Here is a 19844-nt window from a genome sequence, read left to right as displayed (position 1 = left end):
TGTCAGAAATGCAAACGAAACGTTAGAAGAATTAAAATATTACTTTCTATATCACATTTGGTATTCTTGAATATTTTACGGATAAAATATTCGATATTTAAAATGTGAGATTTTTATTCTCTGTTAATAATAAGAATCATGGAATAAAGAATAGAACGCAAAAATATTCTTCGAAAAGTGTTCGTCAACATTTTACACAAATATACTATATTCGAAGAAAATTACGTGTTTTCCAAACAATCGTTTGATGTATTACATAAAGAATATAAAGAATATCTCAACTGTGTATTTTAAACAAACGTGCAAAAGCAAGGCATCCACAAATTCTATAAAAAGTAGAATAATATACATAAAAAGTTTTAAACAGTTTTTCCTCCGAAATTTTATTTTTGAGAATATGAAATTAAAAACCTCTATTCCATAATAATTTACTAAATAATACAATAATATTACCGAATTAATGAGTGACAAGTGTACGCTGTTGTATCCTTCTATTAATAATTTTACATTTTAAATCATCGGTTTATATCATTTGTCGTCAATATTACAAAAAAATTACTCAACGCTGGTAACTTGTAACTTGAATTATATATTACATGCTATAATATTAGTTTAATTGTACAACAAAATTCAGACAAATAAACATACATAATATTTCATTTCATTGCGTTTCTTCAACTCAATAAACATTCAATAAAATTCAGCACAAAGAAACATAGTCCAATAACAAATGCTCATCTTAAACTTTATTTATATTCATCCTTAAACTTTATTTTCTGCGAAACAAGTCCTCGAATGAAACAACTGAATTTCATTATTATATTCTTTGCTTATCTTTTCTTTTGTTAAAATAATTCAATTTAGTTTAGCTTCGTCTAACATCAGGATATTCCAACTCGTCTTAAATCTTCGTTTTCTCCGAAACGAAGCTGCAAGCTGAAAAACTTCATTACATATCTTCTTCAGAGTATCGATCACGGTACACGATCAGGTCACCACAAGTCAGGCACCGGTCAAGAGATTTTCATTTGATTCTGCCGAACCGCTTACTGCGAATCCTCTCGTGGGATTACGTGTAAACGATTTCGTCCATCATACCATCTTATCTTTTAATTCGTCCTGAAACTTCATTTTCTCCGAAATAAAGGTTCGAACTACTCGATTTTATCGTAACATTTTTTATTTCTCTTCCTCGCAGAAAAATATTTCTCTGTACTTATACCACGAATCTGAAAATACTTTGTGCATTAACCAAATTGGAAATTAAAACTGAAATAAATGCAGAATTCGCCGAATACAAAATTTCCTACGGAACAGTCAATGCAAGGTTTTCACCATTTGCTTCGGCGGATGGGAATCGAGCGAGTCCAGCTACGAACAGCCGATCCGAAAGTTTGGACGGGACGTTGGAGGCGGAAAAACGCTCGTGCATTTATTAAATTACATCGGTGGAACTATTTCATCCGCGACGAAGGAGGGATAAGGACGGGTGCAGAAAAAACGCAGCATCGAGTCGCGAGCTGGCGAATTTAAAAAAGCAGCCTCGGTCTCTAGAAACGCGTTTCCTGGCAGCCGCGCTTAAAAGCACTCCCTTTTGGCCGGCTAAACTCTTCGCGGTGAAGAAGCAAACAGGAAAAAGGTAGCACGCGCGACCAACGCCGAGTGTTCCGGCCGTGCGTTAAACACGCTCGCGAGTTTGTCGCGCGTCCTCGCGCTGACTCGAGCTCCTCTCCTGCTCGGATCGGAGAAGCTGAATTCGTTTGTCAGTGAAAAAGAATCCACCTCGTGGTACTGAGAATTTCGAATGCATTTCGGATGTAACGAAATTTATAGTTGAAATAATTTGAGTATGATAAGCCGCGTTAGACTACTACCGTACTTACTGAACCTTTCGTTTTTATTTTTATGAATTAAGAATTTCTATACGTTTAAATTAGTTTTAATTTAATGAGATGGACAAAGTTTTTAGAGAAAGCGAAGAACGCAAATTGACAGAGGATTTTTATATGGAAATATGTTGCAGAATATCTTGCAATATGTTTGGAATTTAAATAGTGAGAATCGAAAGGTGCAAGTCTTCAGAATTGTCAAAGAATAATAAATTGTACAGGATTTCTACCGCGTTAAACATTGGAAATTACTCTACATTCTAGAGAATCCTATTTTTAGGAAAAACGATCTTAAAACAATGACATCAAGTTATATTATAGCGAAAAAGAAGTCTATGATATCAAAGCACCTTCTTGTTGACACATCCTTGTTGAAATACAACACCCTTTTCGTTTTCGTTTTTTTGGGAAGTCTACTTTACGTATGCGACTTGCTTCTATATAGCAATCTTTCATTTCATTAGCTGAAAATACTCTAAAAAGAAAGAAAAAGAAAACAATTTTTGTTACATCTGTAAATTCACTACAAATACAATTACAAACCCTGAATTATTGTATATATTGTATTCTATCCTTTGAACCTTTAAGAGACATTTTTGTTACATCTGTAAATTCACTATAAATACAATTACTAACTCTGAATTATTGTATATATTGTATTCTATCCTTTGAACTTTTAAGAGACATTTTTGTTACATCTGTAAATTCACTATAAATACAATTACTAACCCTGAATTATTGTATATATTGTATTCTATCCTTTGAACCTTTAAGAGACATTTTTGTTACATCTGTAAATTCACTATAAATACAATTACTAACCCTGAATTATTGTATATATTGTATTCTATCCTTTGAACTTTTAAGAGACATTTTTGTTACATCTGTAAATTCACTATAAATACAATTACTAACCCTGAATTATTGTATATATTGTATTCTATCCTTTGAACTTTTAAGAGACATTTTTGTTACATCTGTAAATTCACTACAAATACAATTACTAACCCTGAATTATTGTATATATTGTATTCTATCCTTTGAACTTTTAAGAGACAAATAAATATTTCTTAGAAAGTAAAAATGTTCGTCAATTGTTCAAAAATATGACGTAGAATAAGCAAGAAATATCTGATAAAATTTCAACAGATTATCAAACGTTGGTCGACTTTCACGCTGACCAGACATCTTAAAGCTGATTATCCTTCGATTAACGATCTTCCCTCTTGAAAATCCAGGATATACGTTAGAAACAACGTCGCATTTAGTACGTATCTATCGATCAATGAATAACAAAAAATAAAATGCCAACACTCCTTAGGAGCAAAGTAAAACACCTCAAAAGAAGTTCAAGTCAAGCACAATTACTCATTGTGCAAGCATGCAACGGGGCTGTTGCGCCAGCTGGAGGAGACCTGCGCAACGTTTCCCTCTGACAACGTTATTATCGCGAATAAACTATCAGAGGATTAAACGGAACGAGCAGCCCGAGCGGACAGTGGCCTCGGAAGAATAACAAAAAAATTATTTCCTCCGTTGGTTTCGAGCACAAGCGTTGCCAGCCTTAGCCGTTCTCTCTTCCTCTTTCACCCCTCTAATTTTCTCTCGGTTTCCTTGGCCACGTTCGTGTTTAGTCTACGTAGACCACCACGTGGCAGTTCTCTCCGTGTCGAGAACCTTCACGTTTTATCGTGAAACGAACGCCATGAAGAAAGAGAGCGAGGAATACATCACATAGACGTGGCCGAAAGATCGTTCGAAACTCGCTGGGCATGTTCAACGACGTGTACGCTCCGTTTTTTCCTACTCTTTCTTCTCTTCTTCTTCTTTTTTAACCGCCTTTTTGTCAACGTTGCGGCAGTTTATTTTTTCGGCGGAACGATGAACTGCCGCAATTAAGCGGCACAAAATGAAATTAATGCGGCACCGTTGCTCGTTGCCCGCGAGAAAGACAAACGACCATGTACACCCCTGTTCATAAGTAATAAGCATTAGCACACGATCCGAGTTTATACGAAAGGCGATAATCGGAGCAGATATTTAAAAACAGACGATTAAGCGATCAGAGGAACATCTACGAATTTGTAAAAGTTGTTCAGGAGAGTTGCAAGAGGTATACGATAAATTAAGGATTATTAGGAAATTGGAAGATTCTCACTTTCCCTTCTTTGATATTTGTACATCGTAAGACATAGGTAAAACGAATGAATTTAGAACACGTAACAAATTTATAGTGAATTAACTTGAAAATAAAAGCTGCGGGAAGCATCCTATTTGCTCTAAATATTTTTCTAATATTCGTGGTTGCGCACATGTTATCCCCAGGGATCTCTTCATTTAGACGTCATTGAGAAAATTGATTGAAGCAATAATTGAAAAATGTGATGGACATAAACGAGAACATAAACGTGTTGTTGCCTTTATAAAAGTAAAATTTGTATTACATCATTGAATATACGGATCCTTTATTTACTTAGAATTCTATAAGCTAATTCGAAAATAGTACTACGTTTCACGTGTTTTATTTTATACTATTTTCTATATAAAATATATTTCAACAAATTACCTGTCAGAAATTCTGTAGCAATGTTAATTTGGAATGGTTAATGGTGACGTATGACTTTTCTAGGCATTTTTGAAAATTATTACACCCTGAAAAATTTGTCGAAAATGAAGCATCCACGTTTCAGAGTATCGTATCTATCCATCATAAACATCCGCACGAAAACAGTTAATTTTGATTTTAAAAGAAAAAATGATTCTAAACAACACAACAACCCTTAAACGTTTCAATAATTTTCTAAGAATATTTGAAGCTTACTTTTCTGTAAGCGTGCCGATATTTATGAACGAGGATGTACGCGTAAACGTGGCGACGAGCCGAGTTTTCGTCTCCTATATAGAATCGAGGTTTGATTTTGAGAAATGGAGAACATCGCGAAAATATGGTGTTTATTAGCGATTTAATCGCGTTGTTAGCCTCGTTTTAATGGACCAACCGGCGATCAATTTTCTGATTTTGCACCAGAGGTACAGGAGTAGTCTTGACGTGTGTATCGGAGTTTAAATTTGTGGATGCAGAAATTATTAAGGACGGACCATTTGCTTGGTGATCTAACTATAGAATGGAATTGTGACGGGTCACATTCTAATGTGCATGCTTTGAAAAGAGTCGCCTGCGATTTTAAACATTAATCTTGGTTTAAGATTTAACGTAATTATTTTCCAACAATTATTTAGTATCCTTACTTTCTCAAAGTACACACGAGGAAAGTTGTAATATTTCGTGTTTTCGATTAATCTACTTTCTATTCATTACGAATAATTCTTAAATATTTATAAAGTTATTTATTGCTTAGCAGTTAGAGCGGATTTTGATTGTAGTCTGATAATGTGACTCTTGGTAACGTCGAATATTGTAAAATTTAGTACATGTATTGATATTAGTAAAGCTATAATACAAAACTAGATATTTATACAATAAAACTCAGTTTTTCTGTTTCATCGTGATTAAAATGTTTGGTGGAATTTATTTCAAAATAAAAAAAACGATATTAAATTATTATTAAATTGAAACTGACGCAATAAATTGAAACTGGAAAAAATATATGTTCGAAGCTTTTGAACGAGATATTGTTCGAAGTATTTTGGATCCTCTAGCACTATTTTCCAAAAAAATCTTGCTTAAAAACGGGTTTTTCTTAAAAATCCTTCTTAAAATAAATCTGCAAGGCAACAACCGTAAACGAAGTCTCATAAAACGTCGAAAAAAGGAGAATGGCGTTCCAATAGCTAAAGAAGAAAAAATCTCTTCGTGACCAAAAAAATATTTACACGAACAAGAGGCGGATATTTCCGTGTCAAGGCGAGGTGTTACCAAGCAGCCACTGTATTCGAACCTCCACGTGCGATTTCGAGTCAGATGTTGATCGTTACCATGAGATGACGTTGACGTCATCGGCTAAACCATCATTTTAACCACCGGTGCAACGACCACGATCGTGGCAATAGCGCTTATTCACTCGTCGACAATCCACGTTAAAACAACTCGTATTACATATCGTTCGAACGAACTTGTTAACTGGATTATCTATTGACACGATCGCTATGATATCTGCGGTAAATCAAAAAATATTTGAACACTCTTAGAAACCTTTTGTAGATACGTTACGTGTGTTGCAAGAAACATCTTAAAAAGTTCCGTAATGAGACTCGTCTATTACGATGATATCGATTGAATTTGAAACAGATCTGAAAGTGTATCTACTGCGAAGGTTATATTTGGTGAGATATATATTGCAGAGATCGCAAAAGCGTTTCAGCAGTCAATTATTCATTATAATTATACAACTAATAGTTATACAATTATACAAATTATACAATTATAATTATAACAATTACTCATTATAACAACCTCAATCAACAACTCATTATAATCTCAAAGTCAAATTCAGTGAGACCATCTTTCACACTTATTGTTATGTATCATACGTTTAGGATGACTGTTCATGCTGCGTACTAATTTTTTATTAAATTTTTAAATATATACATATCTGCAGTAAATACATTGTAACTTCTATATGCAGTTTCAGGCGAGCTTGAAATGTTATCGATATAATCATCACAGTCGTGTCTCGTTACAGTGTTAATGGGGTTTCAAAATGTTATATGTATACATATAATGCATATAGTATATATGTACACATAAATGTTCTCCATGGTAAGTTTTCAAATATTTTTGCAAGTGTAAATATATTGGATTGTCAACTTATCTTATAATGTTTATCGATAGCAGCAAATGTTTCATGCAAATGTCCCATCCAAAATTCACATTTCTTCGATCCCTTCTCCTATTATCCTTACGCCATCCTTGTTATCTACGATACGCGCTATAAGTTTGTCCAAATAAAAATTCAGACAATTATCGTACGAATTTTTAAGTCGCACTTTCGTGAACAAATCTTGCTGTCAAAAGTAAAAAGAATTTCACTTGGGATTCCGCAATCTGGATCCAGCAGGTACGGCAGAATTTATTTTCAACAGAAATTGATTGATTCGTCAGAATGTAGAAGACGCGAATAAAGCAATATCGACAGTCAAAGTGACGAGTTAACTAGCTTTTTCCGATTAATGTACTAAATAAAGTTCTATGCTTTCTTATTTCACGTTCAATTCCACCGACGTGTACAGGAAAAGGAAAGGAAAACGTGACAATTATGCAAATGAACACACGTCTATCAACTTCCTATGTTAATTCGATTCCTATTTCCAGAACCACGACTCGATTTGATTTATTTCAACCGGAATACGGTATAAATTACGCGAGAGCTCTGAAAGAGGGCTGTAGAGCCAGGGGGAAAAAAGCTGAAAACGAAGGGAACGCGTCCATGGAACGAACAAAACGCGCAGAATTTTAGGCGAAGACAGGGAAAAAGAGGCCGGAGAAGGAGATAAAGCGGCACAAAGAGTTGAATATTAAAAAGAGGAGGACAAATACAGGTAGAAACGCGAGACAGAGATTAGAAGGCGCCAAGCGTGCAGCACAAAGAGTAGAGACGAGAGACAGAGAGAGAGAGAGAGAAAACGCATTATTTCAGAAAGAAAATACAACATACAGTGCCTGGCGAAAATATTCGAACACCTACCATGAACAATTCTTATAAACGTATTATGCTCGTTATATTATACTTTTTAAAATTTCAGTATTGTAGCGAGACACGAGTATCGCGATTATAGCGATCAAATTTGAAACAGATTTGGAAATCTACACAGAAGTTGAAAGATATTCGATGCAAGCATATATTTCACATACAAATCGCAAAACTGTTTAAAGTATTTGTCAATTGTCCCTTATATTAATAATCCTCAATATTCAGTGGAACTATACAAATTGTTACTAGACATACGTTTGTAAGAAATATCTTGTAACTTCTCGTATATTCATATATACATTCTCGTTCACAAATGATATTGTACAAATACCGTTCCCTTTTGACAACGTACCGTGTATATACGCGTTAAAGCTTTTATCGCGCGATAAGCAATTTCAATCAAACGCGTAACTTCGTTTCGCTCGATCGACGTTGAATCGAGGTTTTGCATTGATTACCATGCGTCATCTAGCCGCCTATTTCCTGTAATAAATCATTTTTTCTCCGCTCCGACGTGGCGAAGAAACGCGTGAAAAACATAATGATCGCTCGCGAATTAACGTTAAGGCCAATTATACGACGCGTATAACAATTTCGCCAGCGAGATAAACCTATCCTGCGTGTCGCGGTAATTACATACTTGTTAAGCAATAATTGTGCTGCCCGCAATAATTTTCGCCGGGTGAGCGAGCTACGCTGCCGGAGAAAATGGTGCTAGCTTGAATGCTATTGTGAATTACGTTCTTACTCTGTTTAAGCTCTTAAAGTAAAGCATATACGTAAAGTACTTGGTATTTACATATATATTATAAATACTATGTATGTACGTATGTGCTAGCCATTGAAAGTATCTGCGCGCTTACTTGTTTTCGATAAAATGTGTTGCATCGTGTGATTCGATCGAATTGTCTTTTCACTTGATCGAAGAAACATAACTTCGAGAAAAGTGCATCCACCTGAACGCTCTTCTATGCAATTTTAATTGATCGTTGTATCTTTCAAACAGCTGCAACTATATTAATTTTACACATATATCTTTCAAGTCATCTATGTGTTAGGAAGATGTAAAGAAAAATCAATTTTTCGGAAGATAAAAATAGAATGTTCTCTTGATAAAATTAGAGCTAGGAAATTATTTTAATTAATGGACTTTTATGAGCGACGTAGTTACGCGAGTACAGTAGAATCTTACAATGAAAATAACATTGATCCTCGTTTTTCTATAAATCGCAGAATTTTCGTATTATAAAGTCATCGTACGATTCTAAACAAACGATACTATCCTGCCTTTTATGTCTCTGTGCTTAATTTATCGATAACAATCTTCTCTGAAGAAGTAAAAACATTTTTTACATCGGGGTCGAGAAAAAGAAATGAAAACAAGAAGTAACTCACGGAACACTTTAATCTTAAAATATAAATAGACTTCCTTCCTTACTGCGTAAAAAGTGCTTCTCTTTTTAAACAGACTTTTTGTAATTACGTTTAAACACAGTGAAGCTATAAGAATACGTAACTTTGTAAATAACATTTGTCTTGACTTTTTTAGGTAATACAAGTCTCTCAGCATTTCACTCTTATAGTATTCTACGGTCGTTTCGTAATAAAATAAACAAACTTGTTTACTGGAAAGTACTTTCTTATTAGCCTATTAAAAAGTCGTATTCCGAATTAATGTTTCGGCGAAGATTAACAAAATTTATGGATCTTTTTAATAACTTGGCACGTGTAGTAAATTTTGTACTCGTCTAGATATTAACCGTAATTTTCTGAACAATAAAAGGACTTTATGTTCCTGTACTAATTACGAAAGTAATCCAGTAAGTAAAGACCGAGTTTCGTTGGATAGTTTTGGACGAGAAGTTCTGGATCATCTGCTCTATAATTCAGGCCTTGCTACTTTTCACGTATCTCTTTAAGATAAAAGAATTCCTGGATGAAGAACATTTTACATTCGATGACGAATATTTTACACAAATATTTCACTTTTACATTACAAAAAATTAAGAAAGAAAAACACAAAATCATCTTTCAACCAAAACATAATCGCCCGACTTAACGAAAGATACCAATCGTCACTCCTCCTAACAGCCTCGCATCGAATCTCCTGAACACCGAGGAACAAGAGAAGCCAACTACTTCTCAAATTTAGCGATACGCTCTAGTATATGGCAATGTGATACTCCGCTAGGTGTATTCACTTTCAAGACATATACAGATAGCCATAATCAATACTAAATATTGTTATTTGATTGCTTGTACGTAAGCAATTAATAAATAAAAAGAAAGTATATATATATATATATCCATAACACCTTTTCTTCTGCGTTACCATAACGTAATAGAATATTTTAATAATTAGCCCCTGCGAGAGATACGAAAGGCGACGAAAGGTGACCTGGAAAACCACCCTAAAGGACCATGCCATCGCACATTCTGCCAAAGGCTGGAACAAACGAACCGACCTTACGAGGCACTTTTATAACCAATCAGTCCTCTCCACCTCCGCCGCTGGACACAATTTCCAAAGGCAAAGGAAACATCTCATCCATCGGACGAAAATGAAAAAGCTTTCCAAGGCCTCCTACCTACTCGTCAAGGGGCGCAGCGTGATGCAACCGTTAAGAAAGAAACGAAGCAGGTAACGATCCCCAATGGCGAAGAAATTACGCTCACCATTCCGGTCAAGAGTCACCCTGTAGAACCAGTCTCTAATAGGTTCGACTATGTTTTATGCCCGGGAAGAACGTGTTCATGGCGCGAGGCAAGGATCGCGGTGTCAAGTTTCGGCGGTGCTAGCTGCCGGCCAGTACAATCATACGTTAATGGTTAATTCTGGCTACCCCATAAAGCCAGCCCCTATAGGTCCTTTTTGAGGATCCGCCAGGCCTCGGTGCTGGTGTATACACAAGAATTAAAGCCAGTTCGGGCGGTTCTGGCGCGGCGGCAACCTTCGCTAGACCGCAACAGGTCCATTCGTCAACGTTCACCAAGACGAATCTGCCGTCTTCAACAATAACCGTGATACAGCATTGCCTTATCATACCGACAACCTTTGCAACGGGCCCTCGACCCGAAATAATCGATTCGCGAAACGTTCGAGCTTCGAGGCCTGGTTTGCTAAAATCGATGGTTCACACGGTCCAATGAATTTCAAAAGAATTCCATTTGGCTGAATGGAAAGTTTTATGGTGATTTTCGGTTTGGGTACGTTTCCTCGTTTATGGTGCTAAATATTTCATAGTTTGATCGTTAGAAGGTTTTCTTGATCTTGGTGAGGAAGAAATTTAGCGTTGATTTTCTATGTCCTTGGGTAATTACTGGAACAATGTTTTGAAGAAAATTGTTCTCAGGTTTGCTAGTGAAAAAATGTTGTTTCTTTGGTAACGAAGTTTCCATAGTTCGATAATAAAAGAGTTTCGTGTTAATTTTTCTTCGTTTTTAATATTCTTTATAACTTGATGAGAAAAGAATTCGATGCTTTTTGATTTACTTTGTAACCGTTGAATAGCTAAAACTGGATTCTTCTATTGATTTCCATATGAAATTTAATTGTTTCAATCACTTTTATTATTTGATAGCGACGGGGTTCCACGTTGAATTCGTCGTAGGTCGATTACTGGAAAATTTCATGTTGATTGTTCTTAGTTTTGGTAAGCTAAGGAATTCGGCGTTGACTTTCTGTTATCGTTCGATAATAGAGGAATGCAATACTGAATTCTTAATGCTTTGATAATGAAAGAATTTCACGCTTACCTTTCTTGGCTTGATAAGGAATTTGATGTTGATCCTTCTAATTATTTGATATCCTAGGAATTTAATCTTGAATTCTTCATAGCTTAATAACGAAAGAATTTCATGCTAATTCTTCTTGGTTCTATCAAGGAATTTTATATTCAACTTTTATATCATTTGATGATAGAACAATTCAATGGTGAATAGTTTATAGTGTGACGAAAAAATTATGAAATGCAAATTTTACCCAATTTGGTGAATTAATAAGGAGACGTTAAACAACGAAGTTGAAAGTCGCAAGAATATCGATACTTTAAAAGTGTATTAACCAATGGAAAGAAAATCAATTTTACCGTTCCGTTACCGAAAACAAAATACCGTTCACATTTACAAAATCTTATTTCATCGAAAATTTATCTCACTAATGATACGTTCGACTAATATTCCAACAACTTTACATACGATCTTACAAGATGTTTATAAACATGTTATTTATAGGACGTTTAGTTAAAGATGTCGTTTATAAGATGTTTATAAAATATTGTTTTCCCGACGATTTCAAAACGATAAATTCTGTCAAGCTAAATTTATTAAACACCAACGATTCCACTCATCTCGGCACAGCATCTGGCTATTTTAGCGCAGTAGACCTATCGCTGTGTTACCAAGAATGATGTATGGTTTCGGTAATTGGTTTATTAGGTGGATAATTTCATGTTCCTCTGGGATGTAGACATCGGATGTTTGGTATATAAATATTGCGTATGTGCAATTTTAAAGGAGAAGTTGTAGTCTCTAAGCGAAATAAAAAGAGAACGACACGAACCAAAATTTAAAAAAAAAAAAAAAGGAAGAGAAAGAGATTGAAATGAAAATCGATCGAAACATCGAACTGGACGGATCCTGGCCATAAAGGAAGAACGCACGAAGCGACGAGTCTACCTGTTTATCGTTAGTTAACGAATGACCGGTTGCTCGGTTTTCAACCGGTGGTCACCAAACCATCAGAAATTCCGCCTTCTTAACCGGATAGTCTCGCATTTGCATATAGATGACGAACCGTAACGTATAGCCACCTTAGAACTAGCAACCGGACTGACTTCGATACTTTTTTCGTGATATAGATCGAAAGGATCTCGAGGTCGAATGATGCGAACGAGAATGAAAAAAGTAGTGAAAAAAGAAAGATGCAACGGACTCACGAAAGCGAAACAGATTCGAATTCCATCGGTCAGTTGGATGGCGAGAAATTACCAAACCAATGAGTTACAATCCGATTCTACGATAGGATGATCCTCCAGATTTGATAATTCATCGAGAGAGCTGTTGAAATATCAGATTGCGACATTTATATGAGATACGCTTGTTCGAATAAAATCATTTTATATGAATATATTTCCCTTTATATCGTATATTAATGATTCGAATTTATTCTATTTTTTGTTTTATTTGCTGTTTTCGTTGCATCTATTCGTATGCAAATTGTGCGTGATCATTTCGCTATTATTTTATTATATTGCATTTCTAATAATTTTTTCTAAATTTTTTGAGATTATTACTATTTTTGTCGATTTTTCTTAACGTTTATTAATGATTTAAATAAACTTTGAGATTGGCTACTACGATATCTTAGAAATTGTCTGCATAATATATATTTGCATGATATTTATCGATAGTTACATTAAATAGAGATTACTTAGTAATTAATAGATTTTTCAATTTTTCGAAGATCTTTCGAAGAAGTTTCGTAATATCTTTCGCGTAATTTATTCTACGTGATGATTAACAAAGGCTAAAAAATGTTAGATATCTATATATTAGGCTGCCTAATTATAAGGAAATAATTACTTTAATCAAATTTCGTATCGAATTCCTTTATCATCGGATTCAACATTCGTTGGTAATAAATAAACGAAATATATTAAAGATAGAAATTTCAGAATATTCGCGAACAACACAGGGGGAGAAAAATTCATTCAAAGCAAATCCACGTCAGTCTGTCAGAAAGCTTGCAGAGCAACAGAACATGTGTACGCGCTCTGATAATTTCCAGATCTGAAGTTGAAAAACTCGAAATGTCGGTGTCTTACGGGTTCAGCGGGTTCAGTTCGAGTCGATCAGTAAGATGAAAGGAAACACGAATTCCATGTGACAGCCATCGATAGGCAATAATTAATATCTTAATGGCTGAACATTGAGTCAGAAATTAACTGTACAAGATAAAATGCTTAATATCTGCTATATTATGTGACTACTACGATATACAGCTATGTATTGTAAACTGCGTTGCAATTTTATAGAACTTGTCGTGATATACAAAAATAACAGCTGTTTCGATACATTTTCCACCAAATATCAATCTATTCGCTTTCAATAAATCGTGCAACGAAAACCAGCAATAAGCTACGATATAACCGACACCTAATAATAAATTGCACGAACCAATTGTATGATCCTTTCCGCTATCATCAAGTTCAATTACAGTTCTTACTACGTAAACAATTACACGTTTCACGCACGTAAATTTCGATCGACAACCGCACCGACCCTCGTGTCAATAACCATCCTAAGCAAATCATCCAGTAAAACAGCAAAGCAATCATACACCCCTAAAACCGACGTTTCTTGCGACGGTAAACCAGAAAGGGCGTCGAAGTTACGGCGAATGTACCGTAGATGATACTACATATGTGCCATTATACAAGGTGTCTCGCATAATACAATACCAGCTAAGAGTAATTCTACGTACGAAGATAATTCGAAAATGTCGAACACAATTTCTTCATAGGAAGCTTCGTTTTCGAGAAAATCGGCTTTGAAGATTCGCACGTTTGACGTAGTCGAACTTGGCTAATTCTGGACTGTATAGCGGGCGAATAATCGACAGTGGGTTATTTTATGCGTTAAAATAAGTCGAAAGTGCATATAATAACGTTTTCTCGTAGGATGCTTTGTTTCTGAAAAAATTAAATTAAACGATTTATCCAGCGCGTGTTCATCGAGTCAATTCTTAAATTCGATATGTTCAAATTCCTGAGAATGAGATCTTAAAGGGAAATTCGTATTCTACATTTTCTATTTTTCTATATTTTCTTTCGCACATGGTATAACTACATAGAATAATCCTGTCGATTACTCGCTTCTGCCCAGTCCGGAATAAACAAAGTTCGACTACATGCTGTTAAACGAATTTTCAAACTGGATTTTCTCGAAAACAAAACATTGCACTAGCAACTTGTCTTCTACATTTTCGACTTGTTTCTGTATATACAATTACCCCTTGGCCTGTGGCTCTAGGACCACCCTGTATATCCTGGTTGAATAGGTGGAACTGGTATCTCTGTGTGGTTCGTACAGATATATAGGAAGTGGGAACGAAGAGAGGTCTCTCCCTCTGAACGTAAAGGGGATAGAAGCAGGGATACGTGGACCGTGGCGAACGTGGGCCAGACCAGTGTGGTCGGGCCAGTGTTCTATCCGCTTTAACAACGAGTTTCAGAGCGCGAGGCGCTTTCTGCCCGCTCCTCCTTCTCCTCCACCTTCTTTTCCACCTCTAGCTTCTCTGCCTCTATTCCGCCGCCTCAACCTCCACCTCCGCCTTCGCCCTCGTCTTCGGCTTCGCCTTCGCCGCCACCTCCTCCTCCTCTTCTTTCCTACCTCTTCGCTGTCTTTCTGAATTTTTCAGCTCTATCCCCTCCGCTATATCACCGGATAGAGCTCTAGTACTCGTTTTCTCCCTTCCCCATTCCTCTCAGCCGCTATCTTTCAACGTCCTTCTTCGTTCCATTCCTCTCTAGTAGTCGCGCTCTATTAGCACGCTCTCTTTCTATCCTTTTGTCCTTCCTTCGACTCTGTTCACAGCGGGCTACTCTACTACCGGGCTATCCCTGTCCTTCACGGATCTATCGTCGTTGCAACGTGTTCAGGGTTTTCGACCAGCCAGTGCGTCATCCACACTTCACGCGCTTTTCTCCTTTTTCCCGGGGCTTCGCACTAAGCAGTCTCGGTGAAAAGTTAAGTGTCCTATGGACGAGTATCCGCGACGAAACCGTTTCGCCAGTCTCGTTTGCTTTTTCCACAATGGATCGAAACGAATGGATTTAAACGATACGCCAGCCTTTCAGAAGCTACGGTGGTTCGCTTCTTGTCAATTTCTCGATGTCGTTACACACGTAACGTAATTAACGTACAATTCTTGAGAATCGGATCGTTCTTCATAGATTGCGAAAATAATTTAGAAAGTAATGTTTGCGACGTTATTTTTCTCCACTTTGCAATTTATGTACAGTTTATTTCTGAGCACCTCCTGTCAAGATCGAGATTTTGTGCACGTTTTTCGGTGAATTATTTTGTAATTAGTATAATATTAACGTTTCGTTCATACTACGTTCTCCCAAAGCAAATAACTTCGTAATTGGCGTCACGTGAAACAGTCATTTTGTAAAAGTGAGCATTTAGCGATCGCTTTTGATCATCGCTGCTTAGTGATTTCGATTATAATTAGGTACAAGGTTCGATACTGTATTATTGGAATTTTATTTGTTTACGACAGTTGCAATTTTTATTGATTAAGATTTTCCAGCTTGATTTGCAAAATAAGAAGCAGTAATTGCAACAAATGGATATCTTGATACAGGTATAATGATGTATGCATCTCGTAAGATAGTTACTTCCATAATTCAAATACAATTCAAAATACAACTTCTACATTAATTATTTGCAAAAAGGAAATATCGAGTAAAACAGGGACATAATTCTATGAAATAATTGAACTCTGTGCTGTAATTAAGGGGTAAATTTGATATTTATCATCATTATCTACCAAGATATTAAGAGAAATAATTAACGAACCCTATATTTCATTCGATAATCAAATATGTAAAAAATCTGCGATGAAATACCTGGAAAAAATAAAAGAAGTATAATGTTATATTTTGTCCTCTAAGTCGTATTTTTATATCTCGTGTCTATCATTATAAATTAATTACGTTTCTTCTACCATCGATGCAAATGTGCTTGAAAATTAACCTTAATATCGTGTTTCCGCTTCCTTAATGATATCTCAAAAGTCAGAAATCAGAAATCGCTTAAGGAAACGTTTAATAATTTCTTTTTCTTGCGTAAGATCCTTCCGCCCTAAATAAAGACTTTTCGTCTATTAATTTTTTTTTTTTTTTCTAATTTACTTATCACTTCACTAGAAATCAACCGTTTTATTTCATATATTCTTCCCTGTAAGAGCGTAATACAAACTTACTGCTATTAGAGACAGTACGAATAGAAAATATAAAAATATTTCGTGTTTCGTTTTAGAAACGTGGACATTTCCCGCTTTTAGCCAGAATTTTAGCCAGGTATTTTTACTTTGTAGCTACATATTTATAATTTAATTTTACAATCCCATATAGCCATTCGCAAAATATATTATAAATCGATATTCCCTTTTCTTGCTTTTGCTCTCGAAATTAAATTTAAAAGATCAGGAAACTCGTATGAACATTAAAATCTAGTTTCTCTTTCTCAGTCTGTACAACTCGTAAATAACATTACTGTCATGAACGCATAAATATTAACGCAAACAGAAATGCAGTCCGCTTTATTACTGTTACTTGAGCGTACAGTGGCTACAAGAATTAGCTATTACATACACATACTCTTATTTTCCAATAAAATTCTTTTATTAGGTTCTCTATACGCTTTATTTTTATAGTATCAAATTCTTGTAGTTATACGAAGATGCCACTAAACGATACGAAATTTAATATACGATGTCTACAAATGTACATATCTTTGTTTTTCAATGAAGCGTTTCTTTAACGAACTCTACATTTCATTTTCACAGTATCGGTTCTTTTATAGTCATTACGAAAGTACCGCTAAATGATACAAAGTTTAATATACTTTCGCCTAATCGATCAATATATAAATGCCGTAACAAATATAATACAATGGCGTGCGAATATATACTTTACGGTAGCCATCGTATATTCTATAACGACCCAGCGAATACGAAAATAAATTACGTATTCGAGTCCGACTGCGAAGTTTTGCAAATTGTCAAATGACACGTTGCGCTCGAATAACACGCGCTGTTAATTATTCCGCAATATAATACGATGACTCAACCGTGAGTGGAACTTTTCTCCGCGGTCGAAAGCTCGTATTGTTCCAGTGATTCCATAGTTCAGGAATGTCTGAATCGTGCGTGTCATTACACGTAAGTGGGAGTACTGTAATTACAAGGGGTCGGTGATTACGATAGTTCCTGGCTAATGCCTCGTTGTCCCTTATAATCACGAGTTCGAATTATCGTCCAATTTCCAGTCAGAATCCGCACGATAAAGACCACGGTGATATCTTTCGCGTGACTTTCCCTCTCTCGTTTCCCTTTTGCCCATCTACGTTCCACGTAGAACTTTCCAAAGTTCGCTCGATGTTTTCCACGACGTTAATGCACCGTACGTCGAACGTTAGCGGAGCAACCGCGACAACCTTGTCGGAGCAACGATAGCCGAATTGTCGATATCAGAAATGATTTTCAATAAGCAGGCCTGACTGTCACCTGTCAATAAGCGATTTTCATCGTCGCGGGCTAATAGCAACGAGGACGTGCCTGCACTCCATGCAATTCTCACGCTCCGCCGTTAATACTGTTTATTTGCTATCGATCGAGAATAAATACGAAAGCCCGTAAAGACGTAGATTTTCCGTTGCACGATGGTAACCAAAGAATGTTCGTTTTTCGAGAAATTATGCTATTGATATACAGGGTAGTTGGTAACTGGTGGTCCAAGCGGAAAGGGGGTGATTCTACGCGAAAAAAGAAGTCGAAAATATTGAATAAAAATGTTCTTTTTTTTTAATTTTTTTTTAAATCTACAGTGAGATCCGTTATAACGAGACGCGATAAAGTGCACGCGTACCGAGCGAAAATTCAATGTCGATTTTCTCGAAAACAAAGCCTCAAACGAAAAATTTTTATTCTATATTTTCGACTTCTTTTTTCGCGTAGAATCGCCCCCTTTCCGCTTGTACCACCAGTTACCAACCACCCTGTATATTTTAGGAGTTTTAGTTCTACGAACGTTTATAGAAGTTTCCTAACTTTGAAAAAATATTGTTTCTATGAATCTGTTGGATTTAATGGATGTTTTATTAAACGAAATTCTGTCCAAATGTTTGCATCTTGTAATTAACGAAACGAGAACTGCGAACATGGAAAAACCGACCATTGAAAAATAATAATTTTGATGGGAGAGGAATAGACACGATTTAGCGTGAAATAAAATTAGCAAAACGCAAATGGGAATCCGACAGGATACTAACGTAATCTGGAGTAACTATATCTACAAACATTTTTTGTCCGATTATCTGTTTTCTTATATTAGTTATTAATACTTTATGCGTTCATTGATAAATATGTTATTATACGGGGATATGGTTTATTTTAATAAAAACGTCCTTTTTTTACAGTGTGCAAAGACCTTCGCGAGTGATTATAAGTGGACAAAATATATACGTAGAATGAATTAATGGCAACATATTGATGGCCTATGTTTTTTCATGATTAAAGAGCAGGAATACCAATTATCGGTGATTTTGCAGAAAAGAAAATTTCTTGCAATATCATCTAGCCGAGTCGATCGATAATAATAAACGATAAACGGTAAGTAAACACTTAAAATTCTTGCCTTTTAACTAACTTTGATAAAACGTACGAAACGTTTTATTTATTCTAATCCAAACCTTAAGAACTTAATTCAAATCTAATTACGTCGAACTTCTTTAAGAACGCAGCACGTTTTCCCAAGAACATGACACGAATCCGTAGAAATTCGATCAAAAGACCTGAGAAACGTACTTCCGATACTCTTAAGACCGGGTCATCGAACGAAACATCGTATTCCACGTTTTCAATTCTTTTCCGCGCAAGCTCACGAGAGAACGTCGTTATACGTAGAGAAATTACACGGCAGCCTGTATATTCCATTAAAACCTGTAGAGTCTCGTTTCGTTGAAAAACCGAGTTTCCACGTTGCCTAAAAATTCTCACGAAATATTTGCGCCAGGCAACTTTTAAACCGGCAAGTGAAGGAAAGGGAAGAAAGAAGCCGTATTCGTTCGCCGTAATTATAAGAAAGCAGTAACCGAAAAATTCACAACGTTATCGCGATTAACACAGTTGCCGCGTGTATCAAAATTCGCGTTTAGTAAATTTCGAAGGTACCGTTGTCCCCCGGCAGAATTTACACGCGTTGGTAGCAGCTTAAAGTCGGCGTGCGCGAAAATTCGCAAATATTTCACGTACGCTCGGCGTCGCTGCTCGTACGCTCGTTCGCTCGCCAGAGTTTCGCTGTGTGTACATCAAAAAACCGGCTTTTCTCCGTTGCATTTTCTGTCTAGACGTGCCTCCACTTATTCGTCGACCGACACACGGTCCTCGTCGTCATCGAGCTGCGCCACGATTTACCTTTAATTCTCATCAACGTGTATTTTCTGCGCCTTCCGTTTAACGCGATACCAAAAGAGTTTCTCCGTCTTGGCGAATGGCGGAAATGAGACAGGAAAT

The sequence above is a fragment of the Bombus bifarius genome, unplaced genomic scaffold (genome assembly GCF_011952205.1).
Source record: "Bombus bifarius isolate JDL3187 unplaced genomic scaffold, Bbif_JDL3187 scf7180000008366, whole genome shotgun sequence".
Classification (NCBI taxonomy): domain Eukaryota; kingdom Metazoa; phylum Arthropoda; class Insecta; order Hymenoptera; family Apidae; genus Bombus; species Bombus bifarius.
This window is presented reverse-complemented; position numbering follows the sequence as displayed.